Source organism: Leiobunum rupestre, chromosome 5 (assembly GCF_980474605.1).
Source record: "Leiobunum rupestre chromosome 5, qqLeiRupe1.1.hap1, whole genome shotgun sequence".
Lineage (NCBI taxonomy): Eukaryota > Metazoa > Arthropoda > Arachnida > Opiliones > Sclerosomatidae > Leiobunum > Leiobunum rupestre.
Window position 1 is genome coordinate 10,856,096 of NC_143388.1, and position 14,053 is coordinate 10,870,148.

Below are 14,053 nucleotides of genomic sequence, written 5' to 3' on the forward strand. Positions count from 1 at the left end.
CCGGGATTCAAAGTACCGCTTCCAGAGGCAAAATCCAATCCCGACCAAACTGAAAAGTACATTTCTATTCATTCCCAAATCGAAAATAATATATCCATACCATTCCCGCGGTATTGAAACGGTTACCGTAGTAAATGGTAACAAACCGTTTCCGCGTACTTCTTTCAGGGTTTGCACAATTTTGCCAATTGTGGAAAAAAATAGATTTTACCGCGGTTTTTTCCACCTTTTGTTTTCCTGTTAAAAACCGTGTGGAAAATCGTACTTCCATGGTTTTTTCCACCTCTAGTGGCAAAATTCAATAAAAAATAAATAATAAAAGCAGTATGTTCTTCCATTCTATTCACTCTTCTTCTGGCCTTTTTTCATCTCTCCTATTTGCAATGACCAAATTAGTCACTTAATAGATATATCAATGATTAATTTAGCACGAAAAGAGTTTTTTCCATTTTTCCGGTTTTTACCAGTTTTTCCCACATGTCCCGGCAAAAACCTGATTTTGCCGGGTTTAGGCCAACCCTGACTTCTTTATTGAGTATTTTCTGTTAGAGCATTCAAGGGGTGACCACACTAACAAGGAGACATCCCGATATGTTTCTCCAGATTTGGCTCAAACTCGAGGGTTAAGTAGACCTTCATGTACTTTGAAAGTTCCTAAAAGGAAAAAAAATTAAATGGTAATTCGTTTGGCCATGGCAACCCAAAATGTTTTTCACAACTGAAATTTAAACTTTACCTAAAATAAAATAGCGTGGGAAAATCACGGATTGGACAAACCTTTATTGTGTAAATAAAGAGTTTTCAGATATACATGACTTTAATTTAAAAAAACGCGTTTTCAAAATTTTTCTTAAAAACGCGTCGCTTTCCCTCTTCAATTCAAAAGTAAAAATTAAAAAATTAAAATTTAGGCAAAACAATTGGGTAAAATTTATAAAAATGGGTAAAATCAATAACATTTCGGTAAAATCGTAAGGGTTTACTCCATGATTTTCCCATACTATTCTACGTACAGAAAGATTAAACTTGAGTTGTGAAAAACATTTTTGGTTGCCATGGCAAAACGAATAGTCATTGACACTTTTCCCTTTAGGAATTTTCAAGGTACATGACGGTCTACTCAACCCCCGAGTTTGAACCAAATCGGGAAGAAACTTCTCGGGATGTCTCCTTGTAAGCGTTAGTTCCGAAAAATGTCGAAGTAAAATATTTCAAAATCTTTTCACTTTTCGGAAGGTTATTTTTTGTTCCGAGAGCGCTTCTTTTTATGAACGGCGTTTGTGAAATACGTTTATCCAAATTGGGAAATCCGAATAAAAGAAAGCTATTAGCTATAAGAGAGACGACTTGGAAGGGCTCAATTTTTTTTGGCCCAACAAAACGGGTTTCGAGAAAAATGAGCAAACACCAGGCTGTCGTTGGCGGTGGAAACCTTTTTTTTTTATCCAAAATGAGTGGGGAATTCTTAATTTATATGAAGGCTTGGATTAATCCATCTTCGGAGATGAATGGGAGGTGGAGTTTGTTCTCATTCCCAGCATCCACAGCCATTGATTTTTACACTTTAAGTGACTGAACGTAGCAACGGTTCCCAATTCTACGGATCGATTGCTAGCCCTACTTTTTCGTAATGTTTTCGTTATTTTAGGTTTGGCTATACATTTTTCAGACTTCGTCTGTTAAACCGGGTTTATTAAACCAAAGTTCAATGTTCATTTTTAATATATTTATCTAACCTAATTTTATAGGCCTCGTCTGAAAAGGGTATTAAGCTTAGGTGGTGTGTTGGGCAGGTTATGGTAAGCAAAGTTGGGTTAAGTATGGTTAAGGTTAGGCTAAATTCGTTAATATGGGTTAAGATAGATTAAGGTGAGGCAACTTGGGTTTGGGTAACGCTTATTTCAATTATGTTGGGTTAGGGTTACGTTAGGGTCAGTTTAAGGTTAGGTTTGGACGAGTTCAACTTAAGGCTTGGATGGGTTCGGGGTAAGGTTTGGACGAGTTTAACTTAAGGTTTGGTCGGGTTTAAGTTTAGATTTGGACGGTTTAAAGGTTAGGTAAGGGATAGGTTTAAAGTTAGGTAAGGGATAGGTTTAAGGTTAGGTAGGGGATAGGTTAGAGATTAGGTAAGGGATAGGTTTAAGGTTAGGTAGGGGATAGGTTAGAGATTAGGTAAGGGATAGGTTTAAGGTTAGGTAAGGGATAGGTTTAAGGTTAGGTAAGGGATAGGTTTAAGGTTAGGTAAGGGATAGGTTTAAGGTTAGGTTTGGACGAGTTCAACTTAAGGCTTGGATGGGTTCGGGGTAAGGTTTGGACGAGTTTAAGTTTAGATTTGGACGGTTTAAAGGTTAGGTAAGGGATAGGTTTAAAGTTAGGTAAGGGATAGGTTTAAAGTTAGGTAAGGGATAGGTTTAAAGTTAGGTAAGGGATAGGTTTAAAGTTAGGTAAGGGATAGGTTTAAAGTTAGGTAAGGGATAGGTTTAAAGTTAGGTAAGGGATAGGTTTAAAGTTAGGTAAGGGATAGGTTTAAGGTTAGGTAGGGGATAGGTTAGAGATTAGGTAAGGGATAGGTTTATGGTTAGGTAAGGGATAGGTTTATGGTTAGGTAAGGGATAGGTTTAAGGTTAGGTAAGGGATAGGTTTAAGGTTAGGTTTGGACGAGTTCAACTTAAGGCTTGGATGGGTTCGGGGTAAGGTTTGGACGAGTTTAAGTTTAGATTTGGACGGTTTAAAGGTTAGGTAAGGGATAGGTTTAAAGGTTAGGTAAGGGATAGGTTTAAAGTTAGGTAAGGGATAGGTTTAAAGTTAGGTAAGGGATAGGTTTAAAGTTAGGTAAGGGATAGGTTTAAAGTTAGGTAAGGGATAGGTTTAAGGTTAGGTAGGGGATAGGTTTAAGGTTAGGTAGGGGATAGGTTTAAGGTTAGGTAGGGGATAGGTTAGAGGTTAGGTAAGGGATAGGTTTATGGTTAGGTAAGGGATAGGTTAGAGGTTAGGTAAGGGATAGGTTTATGGTTAGGTAAGGGATAGGTTTATGGTTAGGTAAGGGATAGGTTTATGGTTAGGTAAGGGATAGGTTTATGGTTAGGTAATGGATAGGTTTATGGTTAGGTAAGGGATAGGTTTAAGGTTAGGTAAGGGATAGGTTTAAGGTTAGGTAAGGGATAGGTTTAAGGTTAGGTAAGGGATAGGTTTATGGTTAGGTAAGGGATAGGTTTATGGTTAGGTAAGGGATAGGTTTATGGTTAGGTAAGGGATAGGTTTAAGGTTAGGTAAGGGATAGGTTTAAGGTTAGGTAAGGGATAGGTTTAAGGTTAGGTAAGGGATAGGTTTAAGGTTAGGTAAGGGATAGGTTTAAGGTTAGGTAAGGGATAGGTTTAAGGTTAGGTAAGGGATAGGTTTATGGTTAGGTAAGGGATAGGTTTATGGTTAGGTAAGGGATAGGTTTAAGGTTAGGTAAGGGATAGGTTTAAGGTTAGGTAAGGGATAGGTTTATGGTTAGGTAAGGGATAGGTTTAAGGTTAGGTAAGGGATAGGTTTAAGGTTAGGTTTTAACGAGTTTAAGGCTAGGTTAGGTTAAATTAATTTACTACATAAATAATAAGTTCATGTCTTTTGCTTGAAAAATCACTTTGGGTTGTGAGAGGAATATAGGCCAATAAAAATTGGGAACCATGGCTACATCTAGTGACGCTAATCTATACTCTTGGAAATTGCAAATGAAAAAGAGTTGAATTGAAAAGCAGCGAGTAACGTTTTAAAATTGCGGTCGCGAAGGCCGATTCTTAATAGAGGAAGTGTTTTGTGTTTTTACATAAAACAACGTAAAAAGGTTTTTGGCAAGCGCTTTCGGTTATTAGGCCTCTAATTCGCTAATAATTGTGTGGAAAATATAGGTTTTCTTTGCGATATTTTTTCTTCGGGCGACCATAAATAAAAATGCGGTAGGACTAACGTTAATCTTTGTCCGTCGTTGTGAAAAGTAGGGCAGCTCCGAGCACTTACTTGCTAGTTGCCGGCTGATGTTCAAACAATGTTTCAGAAATCAATTTGGTGGCCATTGAATCGTTATGGCGTCCTTTTCTAGGTTTCTACTTTAACTTCATTCTTTTGTTGCGTAAAGTGGAGATATCGAAGGGCAAAGACAATTATCGGTCACTACACAGGGCAAAGCGGTTGTAACAAAAACAATTCTATATACTCTCTGTTAAGGATTATAGATCCAAATAAAATGGTGTTTTATGTTAGCATCGGGGTTGCTACTGTATAAATATATTTTTTTGTAAAATTTTCGACATGGACAAAAATATTTATTCCAAGTTTATTGTTCAAGAAAATATACTAGGGCCAAATCATCGAGCCTGACAAAATAACTGTAATAACAGAAATATATTTATTTTACAGCATTTAGTTATTTTCTAAAACAGTTACTAAAATTAGTAATTATTCATACGCAATGTAATTTTTAAATTTTAAATAATTAGGCGCAGTTAATGGCATTGAAGGTCACTACCTGACTTTGGGCCTAAGGCGGTATTAACCTGGGTATTTATTATTATTTATATGTAAATTGACACTCACTAAATCTCATAATCGCTTTACTAAACTTACTCGTAAATTGGATAATTAATCGCCATCGGCCCGTAATAAAGCCCTTAGACTTGTAGACCCAATACTTCGACATCGCATAAATGATCTTGTTTGTGTCTTTGATTTATATTCACGTTCCATTAAATCGCCGAGATATAATTCATTTTGTGACCTTTTTGAACTATCTTCCAATACACGTACAAGGGGTCATTTAGCTAAATTAGTTAAACCTCTGGTGCGACAACGACATTACACTTGATTGGAACGCTCTACCAACAGTGGCGTAACTAGGAACTCCGCCCCCCCCCCGCGAAAAACGACTCGGGGCCCTTTTAAATAGTACCGATTGTAATCATAAACGTTTTGGGGGCCCCTAGTTCTCGCCCCCCCCCCGGGGGCGGGGTCTGTGGGGGCGCTATTTACGCCACTGTCTACTAATCTAAAATAGCTCTCATTGAAAACTGCTTCGAGTCTGCGAAGGTTCGCGTGATATCGTCCCGTTGAAAATATTTTAGCGTCGTAGCTAAGCCCCGCCTTGAAACGGCCGCCATTACATTACTCCCAGGGGCGTAGGAACCGGGAGGGGCAGGGGGGGCAATGCCCCTCCCTAGAATTTTGCTGGGAGGGGCAACTAATGTTATTGCCCCCTCCAACCTTTGGTCAGTTGAAATCTTCAAAAGGCTCAAATTCTCATTTTAAAAGCAAATAAAGCTTATAGAACATCAACTGTGTTTAAATTTCAGTCTTTTCCCGCCAATTTACGTAGTAGTAACAAGTAACATGCATTCGGAGAAGCTACACTCCATTAAAAATTAAAAACCATTCTCCAGATCCCTTTTCGTTTATCTTTGCCCCCTCCAACTTCTAGAACGTTCCTACGCCCCTGATTACTCTACGTCACAGACCACGAGCCAAAGCTCCGCACGATCCTGCGAAATAATCACGTGACCGCCATGGGCGTCTTAATATCGTGGTCGATCTAAACGCTTTACCATGGGCTCCATGGCAACGAAGACAAGCCACACCGACGAGCAAGCTACGAATTGACCAAACTAAAATCATCAGTAACATAATAACAATAAGTATGACACTTCCTATTGCTTTAATGCTAATTTTCTAACCGAACCTTTTTTCGGCACTGATACTCTCTTCAAGCTGTGACTTGGACTCGCGACTTACCGTTTTGGATGACTACGTTTTGATAAAAATTTAAGCCTAATATCGGAGAGCACGTTCTGGAGTCGCGAGGGGCTTTGGCTTTGTTTTGAAGCTCGCGTGCGAATCATGCGTGATAAAAAAAACATGAGCTCGTAGCGCCAAGAAGAACGTTTTTAATTTTTATCATTTTAGCCTAATATTCCGCCTATCTATGGGAAACCAGATATTTCGGCTTAGCGGAAGTCTCGCATATTTTAAACACTAGAGGACTTTGTGCTGAGAAAACATCTTGATTACGCAATAACTAAAAAAATCAGTTTGATTGTAAATCTCGTTAATTGTCATACTTATTGTTATTATGTTACTTATGCTAAAATATATATCTTTTCTCTTCCGCTCTTCGACTATTGAAGCCATTTTGGTGAATGGTCGTAGCGCATTTTTAAAATTGCGACGCGTTTTAACAGCATTACTAAATACGAACAACCAAGTTTCTTCGGAATATCACATGTGGTGAATAACGAAGTTCACAAAAATATCTAAAAATTCAACATTTAGGGGAAAGCAAAGCCTTGACAAAATGGCGAATCAACACAAATGAAAAAATTTAGACCTATTTTTTCTTAACGTACGCAATTTCTTTTGGGTACAATATTTGTCGGGATTCGTTTCAGTTTCGCCAGGAGAAAAAATGGGGGGAAACTTGTAGACCATTGACAACGGCCTTTTAAAAGCGTACATCTCAAGGAACACGGCGAAATCGTCCATCTTCGGAAGGGTTCGATAAAATTCAAAATGGCGTTTGAAAGCAGCGAATCGGGTCGACGCGTGGGGGTGAACTTGAAAATATATATAAAAAACTAAACGAGGGGAGCGAAGCAAGGAAGAGGGGGGGGGGGGGGTCACGAAAATCGAATAAATCAAATTGCTCATGATTATCCTCTGACTAAGTGAAATTTTCCTTTGACTTACGACCGGGGCAATCCGAGTGTGAAATAATACGAGCCAATTACATTTTGAGCTTTGCGGGGAAAAATCCCTCCCCTCTCAGTTCTTGGCGCGTTCGGCCCGAAAGCGGGGCTGCCAGAAAATCTATGTAGTGTGACGCCCAATTTGTCGTAAATCTAGCCCAATTTCCAGCCCAACAAAAAACCACGAATTTCAAACTAGCCCAATTTTCCAACCAAAATCGGTAAATATTTCTGAAACAGCGCAAAAGGAAGCTCAAAAACGAGGGGCTGATCACTCCGCGTAATCGGTGTACAGAGCCGTAACTTTGACTGTACTTATGGGATTACGCGTAATCTTTGAAGTCCCTGCCTTTGGCAGTACTAATCTAAGCGTAATCCGGTGTACAGATTTTCTTAGAGTGGTTAGCCCCTCGCTCAAAAATACAACTTTTGGCAATGTTTTCAAGTAATACGGACGTTTTTACATAGTAAAATTCACACTTCGCATTCACACCAGAGACCCTTTTAGGCAACTCTAATAAGCTTCGAGCTTAGGATATGATGTGACATCCGCCTTCGTAACTGACAAGTAAATATATAAAGATATATAAGACGTGCCTACTGCTGGCAGTGCCACTACATATTACATTATAATTTCCGCTAGCTCAAACGTAAGCGGACAATTAAAAATTCGGATTTCATCAGAACCAAATAATCCAATAGTGACTTTAAAAATTTGTTTTTTACTAAAAATAGTAATTCCACAGAGAGGAAAACGCCCAACAGCTCAACCACCAATTTCTCGTGAGTGAGCTTTTAAAGAAGCCCAATTGGGCTGGAAACCCGCCTAACTGGCAGTCCTGACCGAAAGAGTCGGATGGGAAGACAGCCGCGAGGAAACGAGGGTCGGGCAAGAAACCGTTTTGGGCGCCATCTATCGTTGGAAAAATGTCCCTTATTATAGCTCACCGCGGTCGGTTCCGGGACTGACAAATGAAACTGTAATGACAGTTCCCATATTCCTCGAGCTGAGCCGCCAACCCGAAAGGCGGTGACGTCAGACGCTGGGTTGAAAGCCAAGGCCCTCGTGGCCTCGGGACACTGTCAATCGCCCCCTCAGCGTTCTTTCGGCCTGCGAAAATATTTCTGAAGCTTCTTGGCTTATGAAAAATGAGATCAGCTTCGCCTTCCCAAAAAGACAGAGACCTTCGGAGCATTGAGAGCAGAGAAATGAGTCTCTCTCTCGGCGAGGCTATTGTGCTAATGCCACGTGTGTTGGCGCTTTTCAACGTTTATAAATTGATTCAAATTCCCTTTTGATGTTTTGAAATGTTAATGGGGGACGTGATTATTTCGGCATGAGTAGTATGACGAAGTCGTTGTTTAAATTTTTAAATGTAGTTCCGGTGTTGTAGTTGATATCAACGGTATATATATTCACACTAGGCTAAGGTACCGGGATGATTTGTTTTGGCTATAATATGGACGAAGGTTCCTCTTTGGGCATGAGGGCGATTCAGAGCAAAGCAAAAAAAGCGTTTCAACATAGTCATTTTCCCTAAATTAATAAATACATTTCTATGGCATTGCGAAGGCGTTTCTCTATGGGATTGCGAATGCGTTTCTCTATGGGATTGCGAAGGCATTTCTCTATGGGATGGGATTGCGAATGCGTTTCTTTATGGGATTGCGAACGCGTTTATCAATGGGATGGGATTGCGAACGCGTTTCTCTGTGGGATTGGAAACACGTTTCTCTATGGCATTGCGAATGCGTTTCTCTATGGGATGGCGAATGCGTTTATCTATGGGGTGGGATTGCGAATGCGTTTCTCTATGGGATTGCGAATGCGTTTCTCTATGGGATTGCGAATGCGTTTCTTTATGGGATTGCGAATGCGTTTCTTTATGGGATTGCGAACGCGTTTCTCTGTGGGATTGGAAACACGTTTCTCTATGGCATTGCGAATTCGTTTCTCTATGGGATGGCGAATGCGTTTATCTATGGGGTGGGATTGCGAATGCGTTTCTCTATGGGATTGCGAATGCGTTTCTCTATGGGATTGCGAATGCGTTTCTCTATGGGATTGCGAATGCGTTTCTCTATGGGATTGCGAATGCGTTTCTCTATGGGATTGCGAACGCGTTTCTCTATGGGAGGGGATTGCGAATGCGTTTCTTTATGGGATTGCGAACGCGTTTCTCTGTGGGATTGGAAACACGTTTCTCTATGGCATTGCGAATGCGTTTCTCTATGGGATGGCGAATGCGTTTATCTATGGGGTGGGATTGCGAATGCGTTTCTCTATGGGATTGCGAAGGCGTTTTTCTATGGGATGGCGAATGCGTTTATCTATGGGGTGGGATTGCGAATGCGTTTCTCTATGGCATTGTGAACGCGTTTATCAATGGGATGGGATTGCGAACGCGTTTCTCTGTGGGGTTGGAAACACGTTTCTCTGTGGGATTGGAAACACGTTTCTCTATGGCATTGCGAATGCGTTTCTCTATGGCATTGCGAATGCGTTTCTTTATGGCATTGCGAATGCGTTTCTCTATGGGATGGCGAATGCGTTTATCTATGGGGTGGGATTGCGAACGCGTTTCTCTATGGGATTGCGAATGCGTTTCTCTATGGCATTGCGAACGCGTTTATCAATGGGATGGGATTGAGAACGCGTTTATCAATGGGATGGGATTGCGAATGCGTTTTTTATGATTTTGCGAACGCGTTTCTCTGTGGGATTGGAAATACGTTTCTCTATGGCATTGCGAATGCATTTCTCTATGGGATGGCGAATGCGTTTATCTATGGGGTGGGATTGCGAAGGCGTTTCTCTATGGCATTGCGAAGGCGTTTCTCTATGGCATTGCGAATGCGTTTCTCTATGGGATTGCGAAGGCGTTTCTCTATGGCATTGCGAATGCATTTCTCTATGGGATGGCGAATGCGTTTATCTATGGGGTGGGATTGCGAAGGCGTTTCTCTATGGCATTGCGAATGCGTTTCTCTATGGGATTGCGAAGGCGTTTCTCTATGGGATTGCGAAGGCGTTTCTCTATGGGATTGCGAAGGCGTTTCTCTATGGGATTGCGAAGGCGTTTCTCTATGGGATTGCGAAGGCGTTTCTCTATGGGATTGCGAAGGCGTTTCTCTATGGGATTGCGAAGGCGTTTCTCTATGGGATTGCGAAGGCGTTTCTCTATGGGATTGCGAAGGCGTTTCTCTATGGGATTGCGAAGGCGTTTCTCTATGGGATTGCGAAGGCGTTTCTCTATGGGATTGCGAAGGCGTTTCTCTATGGGATTGCGAAGGCGTTTTTCTATGGGATTGCGAAGGCGTTTTTCTATGGCATTGCGAACGCGTTTATCAATGGGATGGGATTGCGAACGCGTTTATCAATGGGATGGGATTGCGAACGCGTTTATCAATGGGATGGGATTGCGAATGCGTTTATCAATGGGATGGGATTGCGAATGCGTTTCTTTATGGGATTGCGAACGCGTTTATCAATGGGATGGGATTGCGAACGCGTTTCTCTGTGGGATTGCGAATGCGTTTCTTTATGGGATTGCGAACGCGTTTCTCTGTGGGATTGGAAACACGTTTCTCTATGGCATTGCGAATGCGTTTCTCTATGGCATTGCGAATGCGTTTCTCTATGGGATGGCGAATGCGTTTATCTATGGGGTGGGATTGCGAATGCGTTTCTCTATGGGATTGCGAATGCGTTTCTCTATGGGATTGCGAATGCGTTTCTTTATGGGATTGCGAACGCGTTTATCAATGGGATGGGATTGCGAATGCGTTTCTCTATGGGATTGCGAATGCGTTTCTTTATGGGATTGCGAACGCGTTTCTCTGTGGGATTGGAAACACGTTTCTCTATGGCATTGCGAATGCGTTTCTCTATGGCATTGCGAATGCGTTTCTCTATGGGATGGCGAATGCGTTTATCTATGGGGTGGGATTGCGAATGCGTTTCTCTATGGGATTGCGAATGCGTTTCTCTATGGGATTGCGAATGCGTTTCTTTATGGGATTGCGAATGCGTTTCTTTATGGGATTGCGAACGCGTTTCTCTGTGGGATTGGAAACACGTTTCTCTATGGCATTGCGAATTCGTTTCTCTATGGGATGGCGAATGCGTTTATCTATGGGGTGGGATTGCGAATGCGTTTCTCTATGGGATTGCGAATGCGTTTCTCTATGGGATTGCGAATGCGTTTCTCTATGGGATTGCGAATGCGTTTCTCTATGGGATTGCGAACGCGTTTCTCTATGGGAGGGGATTGCGAATGCGTTTCTTTATGGGATTGCGAACGCGTTTCTCTGTGGGATTGGAAACACGTTTCTCTATGGCATTGCGAATGCGTTTCTCTATGGGATGGCGAATGCGTTTATCTATGGGGTGGGATTGCGAATGCGTTTCTCTATGGCATTGTGAACGCGTTTATCAATGGGATGGGATTGCGAACGCGTTTCTCTGTGGGGTTGGAAACACGTTTCTCTGTGGGATTGGAAACACGTTTCTCTATGGCATTGCGAATGCGTTTCTCTATGGCATTGCGAATGCGTTTCTTTATGGCATTGCGAATGCGTTTCTCTATGGGATGGCGAATGCGTTTATCTATGGGGTGGGATTGCGAACGCGTTTCTCTATGGGATTGCGAATGCGTTTCTCTATGGCATTGCGAACGCGTTTATCAATGGGATGGGATTGAGAACGCGTTTATCAATGGGATGGGATTGCGAATGCGTTTTTTATGATTTTGCGAACGCGTTTCTCTGTGGGATTGGAAATACGTTTCTCTATGGCATTGCGAATGCATTTCTCTATGGGATGGCGAATGCGTTTATCTATGGGGTGGGATTGCGAAGGCGTTTCTCTATGGCATTGCGAAGGCGTTTCTCTATGGCATTGCGAATGCGTTTCTCTATGGGATTGCGAAGGCGTTTCTCTATGGCATTGCGAATGCATTTCTCTATGGGATGGCGAATGCGTTTATCTATGGGGTGGGATTGCGAAGGCGTTTCTCTATGGCATTGCGAAGGCGTTTCTCTATGGCATTGCGAATGCGTTTCTCTATGGGATTGCGAAGGCGTTTCTCTATGGGATTGCGAAGGCGTTTCTCTATGGGATTGCGAAGGCGTTTCTCTATGGGATTGCGAAGGCGTTTCTCTATGGGATTGCGAAGGCGTTTCTCTATGGGATTGCGAAGGCGTTTCTCTATGGGATTGCGAAGGCGTTTCTCTATGGGATTGCGAAGGCGTTTTTCTATGGGATTGCGAAGGCGTTTTTCTATGGCATTGCGAACGCGTTTATCAATGGGATGGGATTGCGAACGCGTTTATCAATGGGATGGGATTGCGAACGCGTTTATCAATGGGATGGGATTGCGAATGCGTTTATCAATGGGATGGGATTGCGAATGCGTTTATCAATGGGATGGGATTGCGAATGCGTTTCTTTATGGGATTGCGAACGCGTTTATCAATGGGATGGGATTGCGAACGCGTTTCTCTGTGGGATTGGAAACACGTTTCTCTATGGCATTGCGAATGCGTTTCTCTATGGGATGGCGAATGCGTTTATCTATGGGGTGGGATTGCGAATGCGTTTCTCTATGGGATTGCGAATGCGTTTCTCTATGGGATTGCGAATGCGTTTCTCTATGGGATTGCGAATGCGTTTCTCTATGGGATTGCGAATGCGTTTCTCTATGGGATTGCGAATGCGTTTCTTTATGGGATTGCGAACGCGTTTCTCTGTGGGATTGGAAACACGTTTCTCTATGGCATTGCGAATGCGTTTCTCTATGGGATGGCGAATGCGTTTATCTATGGGGTGGGATTGCGAATGCGTTTCTCTATGGGATTGCGAATGCGTTTCTCTATGGGATTGCGAATGCGTTTCTCTATGGGATTGCGAATGCGTTTCTCTATGGGATTGCGAATGCGTTTCTCTATGGGATTGCGAATGCGTTTCTTTATGGGATTGCGAACGCGTTTCTCTGTGGGATTGGAAACACGTTTCTCTATGGCATTGCGAATTCGTTTCTCTATGGGATGGCGAATGCGTTTATCTATGGGGTGGGATTGCGAATGCGTTTCTCTATGGGGTGGGATTGCGAATGCGTTTCTCTATGGGAGGGGATTGCGAATGCGTTTCTTTATGGGATTGCGAACGCGTTTCTCTGTGGGATTGGAAACACGTTTCTCTATGGCATTGCGAATGCGTTTCTCTATGGGATGGCGAATGCGTTTATCTATGGGGTGGGATTGCGAATGCGTTTCTCTATGGGATTGCGAAGGCGTTTTTCTATGGGATGGCGAATGCGTTTATCTATGGGGTGGGATTGCGAATGCGTTTCTCTATGGCATTGTGAACGCGTTTATCAATGGGATGGGATTGCGAACGCGTTTCTCTGTGGGGTTGGAAACACGTTTCTCTGTGGGATTGGAAACACGTTTCTCTATGGCATTGCGAATGCGTTTCTCTATGGCATTGCGAATGCGTTTCTTTATGGCATTGCGAATGCGTTTCTCTATGGGATGGCGAATGCGTTTATCTATGGGGTGGGATTGCGAACGCGTTTCTCTATGGGATTGCGAATGCGTTTCTCTATGGCATTGCGAACGCGTTTATCAATGGGATGGGATTGAGAACGCGTTTATCAATGGGATGGGATTGCGAATGCGTTTTTTATGATTTTGCGAACGCGTTTCTCTGTGGGATTGGAAATACGTTTCTCTATGGCATTGCGAATGCATTTCTCTATGGGATGGCGAATGCGTTTATCTATGGGGTGGGATTGCGAAGGCGTTTCTCTATGGCATTGCGAAAGCGTTTCTCTATGGCATTGCGAAGGCGTTTCTCTATGGCATTGCGAATGCGTTTCTCTATGGGATTGCGAAGGCGTTTCTCTATGGGATTGCGAAGGCGTTTCTCTATGGGATTGCGAAGGCGTTTCTCTATGGGATCGCGAAGGCGTTTCTCTATGGGATTGCGAAGGCGTTTCTCTATGGGATTGCGAAGGCGTTTTTCTATGGCATTGCGAACGCGTTTATCAATGGGATGGGATTGTGAATGCGTTTCTCTACGGCATTGTGAACGCGTTTATCAATGGGATGGGATTGCGAACGCGTTTCTCTGTGGGATTGGAAACACGTTTCTCTGTGGGATTGGAAACACGTTTCTCTGTGGGATTGGAAACACGTTTCTCTGTGGGATTGGAAACACGTTTCTCTGTGGGATTGGAAACACGTTTCTCTGTGGGATTGGAAATACGTTTCTCTGTGGGATTGGAAACACGTTTCTCTGTGGGATTGGAAACACGTTTCTCTATGGCATTGCG

At 42.6% G+C, this 14,053-nt stretch overlaps 1 protein-coding gene across 13 annotated transcripts in view; it reads left to right on the forward strand.

The window, feature by feature from the left end:
- Glut1 (Glucose transporter 1) overlaps window positions 1-14,053 on the forward strand; it is a 115,497-nt gene that overhangs the window by 73,066 nt on the left and 28,378 nt on the right. The gene's annotated exons all lie outside the window — the stretch shown is intronic.